The following is a 17,162-nucleotide window of genomic DNA, read 5'->3' as shown; positions in this document are numbered from 1 at the left end:
GACAGTATACAGCCTTGACGGACTCCTTACCAATGTTGAACCAGATTATTGTTCTTTGTCTACTTCTAACTGTTGCTTTTGAACTGCATACAGGTTTCTCAGAAGACAGGTAAGGTTGGTCATGTATGCCCGTCTCCTTAAGAATTTTCCACTTTGTTGAGAACGACACAGTTTGGTGAGGTTGATGAAGTAGATGTTTTTCTGGAATTCCCTTGCTCTCTCTATGTTCCAGCAAATGTTGGCAATTTGATCTCTGGTTCCTCTGTCTTTTTTAAACCCAATTTGAACATCTGGAAGTTCTAGTTTCACATAATGCGGAAGCCTACACTGGAGGATTTTGAGCATAACCTTACTAACATGGGAGATGAGTGCAACTGTTCAGTGGCTTGAACATTCTTTAGTACTGTCCTTCTTGGGAACTGGGACGAGAATTGACTTCTTCCAGTCCTCTGGCCAATGCTGGCTTTTCCAAATTTTCTGACATGTTGAGTGGAGCACTTTAATAGCATCATTTTTTAGGATTTTAAATAGCTTTGCTGGAATTCTATCACCTCCACTAGCTTTATTGGCAGCAGTGCTTCTTAAGACCCACTTGAGTCCAGATTCCAGAATGTCTGACCCTGAGTGAGAAACTACACCATTGTGATTATCTGAGTCATTAAGATATTTTTTTGTATAGTTCTCGTGTGTACTTTTTCCATTTCTTCTTGGTCTATTCTGCTGTATTAAATCTCAAAATAACAAAGAGTCAAAGTGATCTTGAGAGAGAAGAACAAAGTTCGAGACTAGGGTTGCTGATTTCAAATTGTATTAGAAAGCTATAGTAATCAAAACAGAATGATTTGCTGCTGGCATGAAAACAGACACATAGATCAACAGAGCAGAACAGAGAAGCCAGAAAGAAACGCACAGCCATATATTGTCAGTCAGCTTATGAAAAAGGAGCCAAGAATATCCAGTGGGGAAAGGACAAGCTTTTCAAAAATGGTACTGGGAAAACTGGGTAGTCCTATGAAAAAGTGAAACTGTGCCTCTGTCTTTTACAATGCACAAAAATCAACTAAAATTGGCTTAAAATTTTGCATGTGAGACTTTAAGCGATTAAACCCCTAGAAGAAAATATTGAGGTAATCTTCTCGCCATCGGTGTTTGCAATGAGTTTTTGGGTTTCACACCAAGAGCAAAGGCAACAACTGCAAAAACAAACCAGTGGGACCACATCAAACTCCAAACAAAGGAACATCAACAAAATGAAATGGCAACTTACAGACTGACAGAAAATATTTCCAAATCATATATTTGATAAGGACTTAATATCCAAAAATACATGAGACATACAACTCAAGGGCAAAAAATCCCAAATAATCCAAATTTTTAATGGAGCATAAAAAAAGTAAGAGTTTCAATAAATCTGAAGATTAGACTGTAGATGAGAGACACAGCAAGGTTTTCCTTCTAGGACAACAAAAGCCTGTGCCTTCCTACATTACTTTCTTTCATCTCCACTCACTAGTTTGGCAATTACAGTTCACAGTGTAGATTCTTCAATCAATAGCAATCACCCCACAGTGAGCTATAATATGTACTAAGAACAGCCTCACCGGGAAACAAAACAAAACAAAACTAATATTTGCATACTTACTAATGAGGCATATCAAAAGGAAGGGAATTTCCAGAGTTTACCACTCCATTGTTTTCTATATTTCATTTCAAAATTCAGCCACCTAGGAAGGAAAATGAGTTAGGAGACCTCAGTAATATATAGATAGAAAATCAGGTTTAAATGAGAGAATTAATGGATTATAATTTGGGGGTAATTTATTATTACTGTTGTAACTGGAGGCCTTTTGATTCTCTACTGAATCATGTTAATAATTTATTATAAATATTAATACCAACATAGGGACACATACTACTAAAGTTATTGTGAATAGAGGAAGAATAGAATATATTAGGCAACAAGTGAATGTATGGGAAGTCAGCAATGGTAATAAAGTCAAGGGCAGTATTGCCTTGAGAGGAAGGAAGGTTCTCACAGTTTCTTGAAACATCAAGATGGAGCCAGATGTGAGGAATTAGCTTAATTTGTAAACCAGATACTCTACCAGAAGAAATTTAAGTTCATAAATATATTATGATGCTAAAAACCAAAATTTAGACAGAGAATAGGGTAGGGTAGGGTATATAGACATTCAAAATTCTCCATTGCTTAGTGCATCAGGCACTCAAGGACCACCCTCTCTAAAGTCCTTCTCTATTGCTCAACCTACAGGTACCAGCAAGGAGAAAGAGATAGCTCTACTCCACAGGCAGTTGAACCCTAATTTTATGGCCTCATGGCTTTCCTTAGGAAGAATTCCATGCAGTAGATTTCCTCCATCCCATCCCATCTGGCTGACTCCCCACAATCAACAGGAGTCCTCACCCTGGTTTTATTCTGCAATCCCCATGGCTCCAACTCCCAGCTTCTGTGGACAACAGTGGACTCACAACCCTGTCCGACGTATGAAAGGCTGCAGCATGGGTTGTCTATGTGGTTCTCACTCCGTTCAGACTGTCACAGATTAGTTAGTTCACTCCTCAACAGCTTCAAATGACTCTCCCCGTCCCAGTGGACGGCCCTGGATGGGGGATCTGTCCCCTGCGCTTCAGCTCCCTCACCCCCATGTGCAGGCTGGTCCCACTGGCTCTCCTCCTTCTTTCCCCTTCCTCCTTGTCCCTGCTTTCCTTTGTCCTACCAGTTCTGTATGGATCCGGATATTCCTTCTCAGTAGTCAGGGAGCCCTTCCGGTATTCACCTGGTCTTCTGTGAGAGCCGCTGCATCTTTAGACGTTCTTGATGCATCGGTGGAGAGAGGTGTACCCCACTTCCACCTACCCCTCTGTCTTGTCCACCCCCATTTGTGCATGTATTAGAAAGGAGTTTCCCTTTCTATTAAGTAACATTGCCATCACCACATATGTTTAACTTTTGATTTTTGAGGAGAACACAGGTAAGTTCCACTTTCTCCAGTTCAGTCGTCATTCTGTTTTGTCCGACTCTTTGCGACCTAATGGACTGCAGCACGCCGGGCTTCCCTGCCCATCCCCGACTCCCAGAGCTTACTCAAACTCATGTCCTTCCAGTCAGTGATGCCACTCGATGATGTCCACTCTCTCAGACAATTTCAAATATACAGCACAATCTTATTAGTTACAGTAACCATGCTACACATTAGATCCTCAGCTCAGTTCAGTTGCTCAGTCGAGTCTGACTCTTTGTGACCCCACGGACTGAGGCAACACAGGCTTCCTATCCATAACCAACTCCCAGAGCTTGCTCAAATGCATTATTAGATATCACGATTAGATCATGAAGCTCAAACATTAGATCATCAGACCTTATTAATTTTTTATACATGAAAATGTGTAACCTTTAAAAATCTCTCCGTTTCCCTATCCTCCAGTCTTTGGCAATCATTTTTCTACTCTGAGTTCCATCTTTTTTTTTTTTTGAGATTCCTTATATTGAGATCATATGATATTTGTCTTTCTCTGACTTCATTTACTTAGCATAATGATGTCCAGTTTCATCCATGGTGCCCCAAATGAAAGGATTTGTTTCTTTTACTAATGTCTAAATAATATTTACCTATATATGTCACATCACATTGTTTTAATCCATTCACCTGTTGAAAGATACTCAGGTTGTTCCTATTCCAAGGCTACTGTGAATAATGATGCAGTGAACATGGGAGTACAGATCTCTCTCTGAGAGAATGATTTCATTTCCTTTGACAATATATCCAGAAGTGGGAAAATGGGCCACATAATAGTTCTCTTTTAAATTTTTGAGGAACATCCACAGTATTTTTCCATGGGAGTTGCACTGGTATACATCCCTACCAACAGTGCATAAGCACTCCTTTTTCTCCACATCCTCAATAACATTTGTCATTACTTACATTTTTGATACTAGCTATTCAAACAGGTAAGAGGTGATATTTCTTGTGATTTTGATCTGCATTTCCTTTGATTATTAGTGATGCTGAGCATCTTGTCATCTACCTCTTGATCATCTATATGTCTTGTTTGTGGAAAAATGTCTATTCTTTAAAGATGTAGCATACATTATATTTACTATATTCTAAAATATGAAACTCAGTTGCCTGCCTATATACCAACAATGATCTATCAGAAAGTGGAATAAAGAAAACAATCTCATTTACTATTGCATCAAAAAAAGATAAAACACTTAGAAATAAACTTAAGCAAGATGTTGAAAGATTTTAAACAAAACCTTTAAGACATTGATAAGAGAAATTTTAAAAGAATTAAAGATACGTAAAGTTATCTGGTCTATTCAATGTGTTTCATGACGTAGGATTTGTATTGCTATAAACTTCCCTCCTAGAACTGCTTTTGTTGCATCCTATAGGTTTTAGATCATCATGTTTTCATTGTTCTTTGTTTCTAGGAATGTTTTGACTTCCCGTATTTCTTCAGTAACCTGTTCATTATTTAGAAATGTGTTGTTTAATCTCCATGTGTTTGTGTTCTTTGAAGTTTTTTTTCCCTATATTTGATATCTAGTCTCATAGTGTTGCAGTCAGAGAAAATGCTTGATGTAGTTTCAATTTCCTTAAATTTACTGAGGTTTGATTTGTGACCCAAGAAGAGGAAATGTTCCATGTGCACTTGAGAAGAAAGTGTATTCTTCTGTATTTGGATGGAATGTGCTGAAGATATCAATTAAGTCTGTTTGCTCTAATATTTCCTTTTATTTTGTGTTTCTTTGTTAATTTTCCATTTTGATGATCTGTCCTTTGGTATAGGTGGGGTGTTAACATGCCCTACTATTATTGGGTTACTGTCAATTTCCCCTTTTATGTCAGTTAGTGTTTACCTTATGTATTGAGATGCTCCTATGTTGGGTACATAAATATTTAAAATTGTTATGTCTTTTTCTTGGACTGATCCCTTGATCATTTGGTAGTGTCTTTCTTTTTCTGTTATAATAGTTTTTATTTTAAGGTCTATTTTTTCTGATACGAGAATTGCCAATCCGGCTTTATTTTGATTTCCATTTGCATGGAATATCTTTTTCCATCCTCTCAATTTCAGTCTGTATGTGTCTCTAGGACTGAAGTGGGTCTCTTGTAGACAGCATATATATGGGTGTTGTTTTTGTATCCATTCAGCCAGTCTGTGTCTTTTGGTAAGAATGGGAGAAGATAATAGCAAACAAAACAACTGACAACGGATTGCTTTCCAAAATACAAGCAGCTCAAACAACTCAGTCATCAAAAGCAAAGGCAGAGCTGCAACAATAAACTAGTGAGACCACATCAAACTCAAAACCTTCTGCATAGTAAAAGAAGTCATCAGTAAAAGAAATGGCAACCAATGGAATGAAAATAAATATTTGCAAATCACATATTTGGTAAGGGCATCATATTTAAGTATATATAAGAGACTCATGCAACTCAGTAGGAAAAAAAATTAAACAACCCAAATTAATAAATGAGCAAAGGAAGATTAAGTGTTTTGAAAAATCTGAAGATTAGACTGTAGATGACAGACACTGTAAGTTTTTCTTTACAGAACAAAAGCCTGTGTCTTCCTGGCATTGCTTTCTTTATCTCCAATCAGCTGTTTGGTGATTACAGTTCACAGTATACGTCCTTCACTCAATAGCAATCATCCTACACTGAGCTATATGTGCTAAGAATATCCCTACTAACTATAGAAAACTAACAATTCCATACTTAATCTTGAGGCATCTAAAATCCATGGTGATTCCCAGAATTTTCCACTCCATTGTGTTCTACATTCTATTTCAAAATTGAAATACCTAGTAAGGAAAAATGAGTAGGGGACCTTAATAATACATAGATAGAAAGTCATTTAAAATTGGGAGCTTTACTGGCTTGTAATTTGTAGGAATGTATTATTACTAATACTACTGTAATCTTATTCCCTTTAATTCTCAGGTATACTTGGTTGATATTTATTTAAAATAGTAATAACAACATAGAGACATATAGTACTCAAGTTACAGTAGGTTGAGAAAGATAAAGGTTATGAGGCAGGAAGTGAAATCACAGAAAATTAGCAATGGTATCAAAACAAGGGGCGGTATGGCCTAGAAAGAAAGCAGAGTTCTCTAATTCTTTAGAGACAACACGAACAAGCCAGATGTGAGCCAACAAGCTTAAGCTGTCTACCAGAACCTGCACCAGAAGGAAAATGAAGTTCATAAAAATATGCTCATGCTAAAACCCAAAATCCAGCCAGTAAGAGAATAGGGTAGGGTTTATGTAGATACTGAAAACTACTCAGAGAGGTAGACATAGAAGCAAATACACTAAAGAGCATAAGAAAAATCAAAGCACAAAAGGGTGTAAAAAATGAATCGTAAATAGACAAAGTAGTCTGATAAACAGAATAAGAGAATCAATAGAAAACCAAAATATAAAGACTTGTGCACATGATGGAACCAGAGAATGCTCAGGAGAGAAAATTCTGGACTTAGTGGACCAGAGAACAGAAGCCTCCAGCATCAGGAGCAAAAACCCTGGGCAGGACTCTTGACTGTGCGCTTCTGGGAACAGCCTCAGTTTCAAAATTTGGGCACTATACCACCTAAAAGCGAACACAGACAAGGATTATAACTTGTTTAGGACACTGAATCACAGACAATAGTGTTTGTTAGTTTATTTTTCTCTCAACTATACAGTTAAGGAATCACTAACCAATGATAAGTGACACCATCAGTTTCCAGTCAGATCCTCTTTAGTCATACAATGGCTATCTGAACCTGTTATATGATCCCCAATAACAGTTTTAATAATTGAATTTATTGATGTTTAATTGAGGGGTAATTGCTTTACAATACTGTACTGCTTTTGGCCAAACTTCAACATGTATCAGCCATAGGTATACCTGTGTCCCCTTGTTCTTGAACCTCCTTTCCACCTTCCTTCCCATCCCAACCCTCAAAGTTGTTACAGAAAAATATGGAAGGCTTCACCAATTTATGTGTCATCCTTGGGCATGGGCCATGGTAATCTTTTCAGTATTATTCCAATTTTTAATATATGTGATACCAAAGCAAACACACGGATAACATTTTAACAGAAGAAAAAATCATATAATTAGTCATCTACCAACAAATGATCAATTACATTAGGAATGAGGGTATTCTGTTATATTTACTGCCTCTTATAAAATTGAATTTTATAAGGTCCAAAGTTCCATGTAGGAATTAAGCATGTATTTATGCATAACACATGTATCAGTTCAGTTGCTCAGTCGTGTCAGACTCTTTGCGACTCCATGAATCGCAGCACACCAGGCCTTCCTGTCCATCATCAACTCCCGGAGTTTACCCAAACCCATGTCCATCGAGTCAGTGATGCCATCCAGCCATCTCATCCTCTGTCATCCCCTTCTCCTCATGCACCCAATCCTTCCCAACAGTAGGGTCTTTTCCAATGAGTCAACTCTTCATATGAGGTGGCCAAAGTATTGGAGTTTCAGCTTCAACATCAGTCCTTGCAACGAACACCCAGGACTGATCTCCTTTAGGATGGACTGGTTGGATCTCCTTGCAGTCCAAGGGACTCTCAAGAGTCTTCTCCAACACCACAGTTCAAAAGCATCAATTCTTCGGTGCTCAGCTTTCTTCACTGTCGAACTCTCACATCCATACATGACCACTGAAAAAACCATAGCCTTGACTAGACAGACCTTTGTTGGAAAAGTAATGTCTCCGCTTTTAAATATACTATCCAAGTTGGTCACAACCTTCCTTCCAAGAGTAAGTGTGTTTTAATTTCATGGCTGCAATCACCGTCAGCAGTGATTTTTGAGCCCAAAAAAATAAAGTCTGACACTATTTCCACTGTTTCCCCATCTATTTCCCATGAAGTAATGGGACCAGATGCCATGATCTTAGTTTTCAGAACATTGAGTTTTAAGCCAACTTTTTCACTCTCCTCTTTCACTTTCATCAAAAGGCTCTTACATGCACATAAATATATGCACACAAATACATCTATGTTATACAAGCTGTTATTCTCCTTGCCTGTCACAATAAACTCTTTAGTTGATTAGAGAGATAGTCCCAAATTTCTCCAACTTATATGTCTTCCTTTTGAGAACCACTTCTTTTATTTTCATCACCTAATTTTAAATAACCATTATATTCTTAGTTACCATGTGCCTTTAAACTAAGAGCAGAGAAAACCTAGTAAATGCTGATATCTTACCTTAATTAAATTACCACTCTTCTGGTAAATTGGAAAAAGAATCATGTTCAGATCTCATTCAGGAGGATAAAGTCTCTATTTCATCAGTTCTCTTGTCCAAACTCAAGTCTTGCTCACTTCAGTGTTAAATTCTGCTTATTTACAAAGGACGGACAGGACAAGTAATATTAAAATCATGCTTGCAAGAGTCTATGATTTTATGCTTCTGTTGGCCAAAGGTAAGGACAGGAATAATTCCTGAAAGATTACAATACATCATGGAAGCATGAAGATCTAGTTCTTCTATCCAAGAGGAGATGTTTGGAGATGGTTCAAAAACTAAGCCCCATGGGTTGTCAGGATATACTCCCGGCCAGACAGATAAATTTTGTCCCTAAAATGTCAAAGTCAGAAAAGGGCAGGCCTTGTTTGCAGAGCCAATGACGTTGTCTTGGGTGCTGACCAGGTAATATTCTTATATTGCCATTTGGCAATTTATTTGCTGTTTTCTCAAACAAACAAATAAACATAAGGAGAAGATTAAAGATGCATAAAAGTAAAAGAGCTGTCAAAGTGCTTAGAAGAAAGGCTAGCCAGGAGAACCAGGCCCCCACATTGATAACTGTCAAAAACTTTAAAAGTGAGTATTTTATAGACAGAAAAGAACAAGTGGATAAAACCAATGTTCTAGCGTCACTGCTGTTTTGCATTAAAAGACAAAATATTTTTCTCTGCAAGTGGTGACATCACAGCTCCTGATGTGGTCCTGGTTACACACATGCAGACCGAGAGCCCACAGGCATGTGCGATGTGACATCAGGAAGTGAACGGATGACTGTAGTGGTGCCCAGTCACCTCCATCTGCTAAAGGGAACTGGGGAAAATTATTGCCCTCTCCAAGTCATCCCATCTTCATTAACAGAACTTAATGATCATAGTGATGATTAAGGCTATCTCACAGGGTTACTATGAAACACAAATTTTAAGATGTTTTAAAGCTTTTGGGAAAGTGTTGAAGACATGCATGGGGTTAGTAAGGTGAGTTAGCAGATCCAAGGTACAGTATCCTTTTTCTCTTAGTATTCTCTTTGTTCTCAATAGTAGCGATGAGTCAGTCATGTGTTTACTCTTACCCCAGCGTGATGGCAAACCACACAGATCAACTGTACATTTCTTGTCACTTCATCGTCTAAAACTCAAGCATTAGTCAATGTAGAGTGAAAAAATTACAAACTCCTAGAGGGCCTCACTGCTCAGAGTCTGCAGAGTCCCAACATTAAACTGTCTTTAAAGAATGGCCTAAACACTCTGGCTCTTAATTAAGTTCCAAATGTTTGCAGAGCACAGAAGTACTTCTGGGAGCAATACAACAATGCAGGGAGTAACCTACACCTCCAACTATCTATCTGTGCAAATATCATCATCCATCTCAATTTACACAGAAGGTGCTGCTTCTTCCCCACCCCAGCTACTACAGCACCATCTCCTACTCAGAGCAACAGGGAGAGAGAAGGCTTCCCTCCACAGGATGGATTTGATAACCTCAGGTGACTAGATCTTCTCAGAATGGCTCATGTTTTTATTTAAGCAGGGTCCTGTGTGTTCCTGCTGCTGGTCATGTCAAACCTGCTCTTGTGCCAAGGCAACTTATGCCCATCCTGCCGTCCTGACGTGTTTGACATCCCCCTGAATTCCCTTAGAGACGTGTTTACCCGTGCCTCCAATCTGTCCCACGACATCCATAAACTTTCCGTGATAATGTTCAATGAGTTTGTAAGTACAGTGGTGGTGGTGATCAGTTGCTAAGTTGTGTCCGACTCTTATGACCCCATGGACTGTAGTAGCCCACCAGGCTCCCAGAAGCTACCTTCACCTAAGTGACTTGGCAATATTATCCTTTAAAGAAGAAGGCTGCAACAGCCAAACTTCAAATAACACACTCTCTAGGTCAAAGAAGGTGTTAGATCATAAGATGTGGAAATCGACGAAAGGATCAGTCTTGTGACATCTCAAAGATTCCTAAGAGGTGCAATAAGTTTTTCAATTTCCTTTCATTCATTTTCTTTTTTAAATTTCCAAAATAAATGATTTTGTGTTTGTCAGCTAGGAATACTATAAAAGAATACAATAGACTCAGTGGAATAAACAACAAATTTATTTCCTCCTAGTTCTGGCGGCTAGAAGTCGCAGATAAGGGTGCCAGCAAGGTCATGTTCTGGTAAGAATTCTTTCTTCCCAGGCTGGCTTCTCCGTGTGTCCTCACACAGGGTGAGGGGTGTGAAGAGAGACAGAGGAAAAGACACAGAGACACAGAGACAAAAGAGAAAATTCTCTGGTGTTTCGCTTCATGAAGACACTAAACCTATTGGATCAGTGTTCCACCCTAAGAGCTGATTTAACCTTAACGGGCTTCGCTGGTGGCTCTGATGGTAAAGAATCTGCCTACAATGTGAGAGACCTGGTTTCTATCCCTGGGTCTGGAAGATTCCCTGGAGAAGGGAACGGCCAGCCACTCCAGTATTCTTTCCTGAGAAATCCCATGGACACAAGAGTCTGGTGGGCTACAGTCCATGGGCTTCCAAAAAGTCAGAACCCTTTCCAAAACACCTCTTTGGCAGTTAGGGCTCTAACACATGAATTTGAAGAACACACATTCAGTCCATGATACTAGCTGACATAAAGCACTTTTAGGCGGGACTGGGGAAAAGAAAGCATGTTGATTTTCTGGTCCTTTGGTGTCTCTTGGGCTTTCTTCTCCAGGCTCAGAGTAAACAGCCAATAAATGAGAACTGCTCTGCAGTGAACTGGGTGGATGGAACATGTTAAACAAAGCTGAATCCTGGTCACAAAGATGAATAACGGTAGTTTTTTTACTGATACAAATTATTGTTTTAAATTTGCAGTGAATAGGTTTAGAGCTCCAATAGAAAGGGAGTTTACAATTGGAAACAATTATTGTCTTTCTGATGAAGGTATTTGAAAGTTGTATGTTAATTCTTTTAGGTCAATCAAGGAGCACATTGTAGAGCAGACAACTAATAAAAAGCGATGCTAAAGGTTTCTATTAAATTCAAGGGGTTCTCTTTACTCACTAGCTTTTGTTTCATCCTCCATTTTTGACTGTCCATTTTTTTTCCAACTCTTCCAAGTAATGTCTTTAAATGTTCATAACTTTCACTAAAATTTAGTTTTTCTCTATTAATCTGTTAGCTAGATTTTTCTACTCTTATTATTTTCAGTCCATTGCTTAGTATTTCCTATAACTTTATGCCATGTTTTTCTGACGTACCATTTTGTCACCATAAACAACATTGTATTCTTCCCTGGATGAACACTAAGCATTTTGCTGTGTGGATTCAGAAATAAGTCAAAGTCGTAACTGTATAACTTCTTATAAGGGAATATATTGGCTCTAACGCACAGTAAGCAAGAGATTAAATGGTTAAATATAGGTGCATTCATGCATTCTAAGTCACTTCAGTTGTGTCCAACTCTTTGCAACCCTACTGACTGTAGCCCAAAAGGCTCCTCTGCCATAGGATTCACCAGGCAAGAAACTAGAGTATGCTACTATACACTCTTGCAAGGGATGCTCCTCACCTAGGGATCAAACCTGAGTCTTCTTATATCTCCTGTATAGACAGAAATGTTCTTTACTACTACTGTCACTTGTGAAGCACCAAATATTGGTATATATGTACTATATTTCATTCTAATACTAAAAAAAAAAAAAAAAAAAAATGATAATAATAGAACAGAGAAGGGAAAAGGTTGAACTTAGAAAAGTTAGATGTAAAATCATTTTTATAGAGACAATGTAGAGAAAAAGTAGGAAAATAATGACTTTCAAATTTTCTGATGCCCCCCCATTAAAAAAATTACACGTCTATCAAACATGTTAATGTTCTGTTAATGGGTTCATCTACTGAGTGCCCAACAACCCTAAGTAACTGCCTGATCACTTTCAGGATGCAAAGTATTCCCAGAGCAAACCGAAGTATATCAATGCCACCAAATTCTGCCACACCAATCCCCTCAATACTCTTAAAGAAATAGAACGAGCCGAACAGACGAATGTGAGTCTTTCATCTAGGTTTTTCACCGGATCAAGTGAGACAGTATGTAGGTTACCAGGCTTCAGGTTATTAGAGGCAATGGTAACTGTACATGTAGAAAACGGAGGAGGAACCATAAGCAATTGAAGAGAAATTATATTATGCAGTTGATGAAGCATGAGTGAAATCAAGGGATGACTAAAGATCTGTAGTAGCAAAATAAATAACAGATCTATAAATTGTCCATGCAGACAACTTTAGTTCAACCAATGCATTAGACACAGGATTGAAGCTATTCTACTGTACGAAAACAGGAAATGAATGGGAACGTCCATGTGTAAAATATAAGATGGCAAAATTCATGAATATGTAAGTAACACACCCCAGTGTTGAGTACTCCCTGTTACTAGTGACTCCTACGTGGGAGTCCTATACTGCACCACCCGAGCCATCGCGTCTGCCATTCAAGGCTCTCCTGATTCTGCTTCTACTTCTCTGACACCTCCTTCATTCGTCATTCTCAATGACTCATCTGTCACTTTTTATTCTTTAATTTTTTTTCACCTTTTATTCTTAATTTGTAAGTCTCCCCTAAAATGGCCTATAAAAATCACTTTATTCTCATGGCTGTAATGATTGTCTCTGTTCTGAGGACAACACAGTTTACATAGCAAGCCTCAATCATTTATGGCAGCTCCAAATTTTCATCGTTATAATCTCTCCTTTCTGATTTCCTGCATTATGCTTCATCCTAACATTATTTAAAATATTTTCACATGCATCCCCCCTTAAACTACTATCTTCTCTCTCTACAACTTTCTTAATGATACCAGCATTCATTTCCTCTGTTAAGCTCATTAATAATGAGGATGATCAAGTAAAGGAAAAAGGTCAAAGAGAAGGAGGAGGAGGAGGTTTTCTTCAATAAGCTTAAATTTAAAGTGTATTGAGAGTTACTACATGGCCATAGATTTTACTCAGCACTTTATGTGCATTACTACATTTAATCCTATTCAGTTCTCTGTTCTTTACCAGTAAAACAGTTCATGGCTGTAAAGAAATCAAGCATATTAATTAGAGATCTTCAGCTCCTGGGATTTTCATGCTCAATTCTGGTAGTAGTAGTGAACTGGGGGCAAAAACCCTCCATTGTGCATCGCACTGATGCTGTTACTAATGACAACGCTGTGTCATTTTCACCCAGACACATGTCCCACAAACAGACTGTTCTGATAGCAGCATGGGGGCTGGTGTTGGGATCAACTGAGGAAAGAAAGCCTGTTTAGGAATGTCATGTCTTCTTCATTGTGTCTTTGTTGTAATATCATAAAACAAATTATCGCTCAAAATCAATATGAGTGACTCATCTGATTCAATAATACGAATGAATCACTGGGTGACAATGATGTGGGCACAGGTAGAATCCCTCTTTCCTGGGTCAGGTACTCCAGGCATATACAGACCTGCCATAAGATACTTAGATTCTCTCATGCAAATATACAAATATATTTGTATATATATTTGTCTCTGTATACGCATAGGAATAACGAAGAGGGTTTTAGGTCAGCTGCTCTGAGCAAAAATCACATGTTAATTAAACCACTGAATTATGATTATTTTAATGAGACTGTTTCTTATGGTTGCTTAGAATGAAGACCTTGGTAAGTAGATACTCATGTTACTGTACTCTTGGAATGGTCCTCTGAATCATCTAGTCAAGGACCTGCAGAGAATAAAATAAGTCTTGGGTTCTATCCTATCAAGCGCCAGAGAGACTTTGAAAAAATCAAATAAACTTCAAGCACTCATAGAGAGGCAATTCAGCCAGGTGAGCTTCCTGCAGAGGGTTTTCTTGCTTTGTTCAAAAATGAAAGAGGTAACCCCTGTAATGCATAAGGAGTTTTGAAATATCTCATTTAGTAAGAAAAAGATGCATGACTTCTATATTCTAGACTGCTACTACATAAACCAGGAGCCTAGTCATTCATAGTGCTAGATTCTACTGTAAAGGAATCAGAATTTCACTGCGATTTTTGACATGTGCAGCCTTCCCTGCATTGCACACAGTTCCACCAAAAGCTTGTCTCTTCCTGGGCACAGGGGGTTGAAATATTTTCAAGTATAAGAGGACTAGAGAACAGAATTTCCAAGATCAGCATTTTCTTCAAAGTATCCCAGGACATCTGCTATTGAAGTTCCACTTGTCTTCTTTCTCTATTCTCCTCAAATCAAAGGATGAGAGTGGGAAGGAAGAAAAGAGACAGTTGAAAGTAAACTTGAGTTATGCTTCTACTTTTTAGATTCCTAATAGTTTTCTCATAGGCTGGCTCCAAAATCCGTATCTAGAGATTTTATATTGGTATGTCTTCCCCAAATCTTTTTTTTTTTTTACTTATATTTTTAAATTTCAAGTTAGTTTATTTATCTATTTTTAACTTTACAATATTGTATTTGTTTTGCCATACATTGACATGAATCCACCATGGGTGTACATGTGTTCCCCTTCCAGAACCCCCCTCCCACCTCCCTCCCCATCCCATCCCTACGGGTCATCCCGGTGCACCAGCCCCAAGCACCCTGTATCATGCGTTGAACCTGGACTGGCGATTCACTTCACATATGATAATTTACATGCATCAATGCCATTCTCCCATATGATCCCGCCCTCGCCCTCTCCCATAGAGTCCATAATACTGTTCTATTTATCTGTGTCTCTTTTGATGTCTCTCATACAGGGTTATCTTTACCTATGAACATGATAATTAGAAGGGACAAAGATAAGCAAATACTAGTAAGATGCATAAGAAGTCATTATGTTTTGGGTATTCAGGTTATTTCTCCAGCCAGGTGGAAGAAGTATGAGGCTTACATTTCCTGGGCAAATCTCCCATCCCTGGAGTCCAGCTACGAAGATGCCCTTCTTTTTGCATTTTATGTCCGATACCGGTGCCTGCGCAAGGATGCATGTAAAGTTGACATTTACACCAAGGTCATGATGTGCCAAATCAGCAAATCATGCTAAATCCACATCCATCCCATCCAGCTCTGAGATGGTCATAATGATCTATCTCATAGCAAGCTTCTTTCAAATTTACAGGTTTTTAATGCCTGCTCTGTGAAATGGGTCTCATCTTAAAAAATAATCACAGGCATTGTAGAGATGTCAAAATCGAAGAGGGCAATTTGTTAACATTTTTTTTCTTCATTTAATAGAAAATAAAAAGAAAATCCTCCCCTACAATTGAGAGAAAGACACTCCTATTAAAATCAGTCACAAATAGCAGAAGCTGGCATTACAAAGAAGACCATTAAGAGATTACTTAAGAATCACAGCCAGTTATTCTGGGTCAAGTTATTAGAATCCAAGAATTAGACAATTGTTCATCATTCTGGTCATGCTACCAAGAAGACTGAATTCTCAGGATTCTTTATGAAAGCCAGCCACGAACTGTCAGCCAACTATCACAGTGTTACACCAGACAATAAAAGTGCTTTGCACCTTTGTCTAAATAGCATGAGGTTTACTGCATTGTCTAAAGATTGTTAGGATGCTGTCTTAGCCACTGTGGGCTACTATAACAAATATCACAGACTTAAAAACAATGGAAATGGATTTCCACAGTGTGGTCGTGCAGTGTCCTTTCTGGTCACATACTTCTTATTGTATCCTCACAGGGGGGAAGGGCTCGGGAGCTCTGTGTGTCTCTTTTATATAAAAGCACTCATCTCATTGAGGAGGCTCCATCCTTATAACTCCATCACCTCGCAAAGGCCCCACCTATGGATGCCATAACCATGGAAATCAGGATTTCATCATATGAAGTTTCTGGGGAACACAAAGTTTGAGACCATAGCAGATACAAATGTGAACTGGCTCCATCCTCCTCCAGTGGCTGTCTTCACCCACACTCCACAACATCCGCATTTTCTGCATCACCTTGCAACCATTCCATACATTCTATGACTCTGGGTTTCACAAGTCCTGGTCCGTCCAGTGTCAACTCCATCTCATATTCAGCCTATTCAGTGTTTCCCTGACCCCTGCCGAGGCCCAGGGGACCTACCAGGAAACACAGATGTGCCCATTTCTGCAAGGTTCCTTCTCTCTCCCTCTCAGGATCTTCATTCCTTGGGCCATGTTGGAACAGGGTAGATGGTAACGAGATGTGAAAGTTCTGGCATCACTGACTTACATGGTGCTGTTGTAGCCTTCTCTTGGTCCAGACAGGCTGATCTGAAATTCCCCCTGGCTGACAAGTGTTTCTCTTGTGGGGTATCCTTGTGATCTTCCAGGACATTCTCAAGGTACAGATCCCCAACTTCGTAGTTTCTTTTTTAATCAAGGGAAATGTTCTGGTACCCACAGCTCACCACCTGCAGTATTCACCACGGCCTCTCTGTTTTCCTCACTCTGCAAACATGTTATGGAGAAAATTAATTAGCCCACAGTCAGCTGCCTACTAGTTGGCCCACAGGAAACCCATGTGTCATAAACACTCCGAACAATTGAATGCAGAAATACTGGTGTGCATCTGTCCCCCGCCTGGGGCCTCTGGACAATTGTCCAACTGGTCACATAGATACCGAGTAGGTCAGAAAGCTGGATTCAAAAACACATTTATCTGAGAAGTGAGATACCGTTCCCTCTTCCTTTTAGAGTAACTATCCTTGTCATTAATTATTTGGCCTTACGCACAGGCCCTAATTGTACACAGGCCTTACACACAGGTCGCCGAATTATAAATCCCTCCAAGTAGACTAAGTCCTGACTGAGACTGGAGCAATGTGACTGCATTAGTGTTGCGAGCTTGTTCAACAGCCTCTAAACAACCTGGGATAAGAGCCAATCTCTTGACTGACTCTCCTAAGAAGTTGG

The 17,162-nt window shown here is 38.9% G+C and overlaps 1 non-coding gene and 1 pseudogene across 1 annotated transcript; one reads left to right on the top strand and one right to left on the bottom strand.

Annotated features, from left to right (window-relative positions):
- The first annotated feature begins 2,328 nt into the window (after nucleotides 1-2,328).
- On the top strand, nucleotides 2,329-15,308 carry LOC145517597 (placental prolactin-related protein 3-like; annotated as a pseudogene).
- Nucleotides 6,993-7,100, bottom strand: LOC145519264 (U6 spliceosomal RNA). Its single transcript, XR_014063680.1, has one exon. It is a non-coding gene; the product is annotated as a U6 spliceosomal RNA (small nuclear RNA).
- Nucleotides 15,309-17,162: the final 1,854 nt, after the last annotated feature.

Source organism: Giraffa tippelskirchi, chromosome 8 (assembly GCF_054371585.1).
Source record: "Giraffa tippelskirchi isolate mGirTip1 chromosome 8, T2T-mGirTip1v1.2.pri, whole genome shotgun sequence".
NCBI classification, from domain to species: Eukaryota; Metazoa; Chordata; class Mammalia; order Artiodactyla; family Giraffidae; genus Giraffa; species Giraffa tippelskirchi.
Note: the sequence above shows the minus strand (reverse complement) of the source record. Positions and strands in the feature narration are given on the sequence as shown.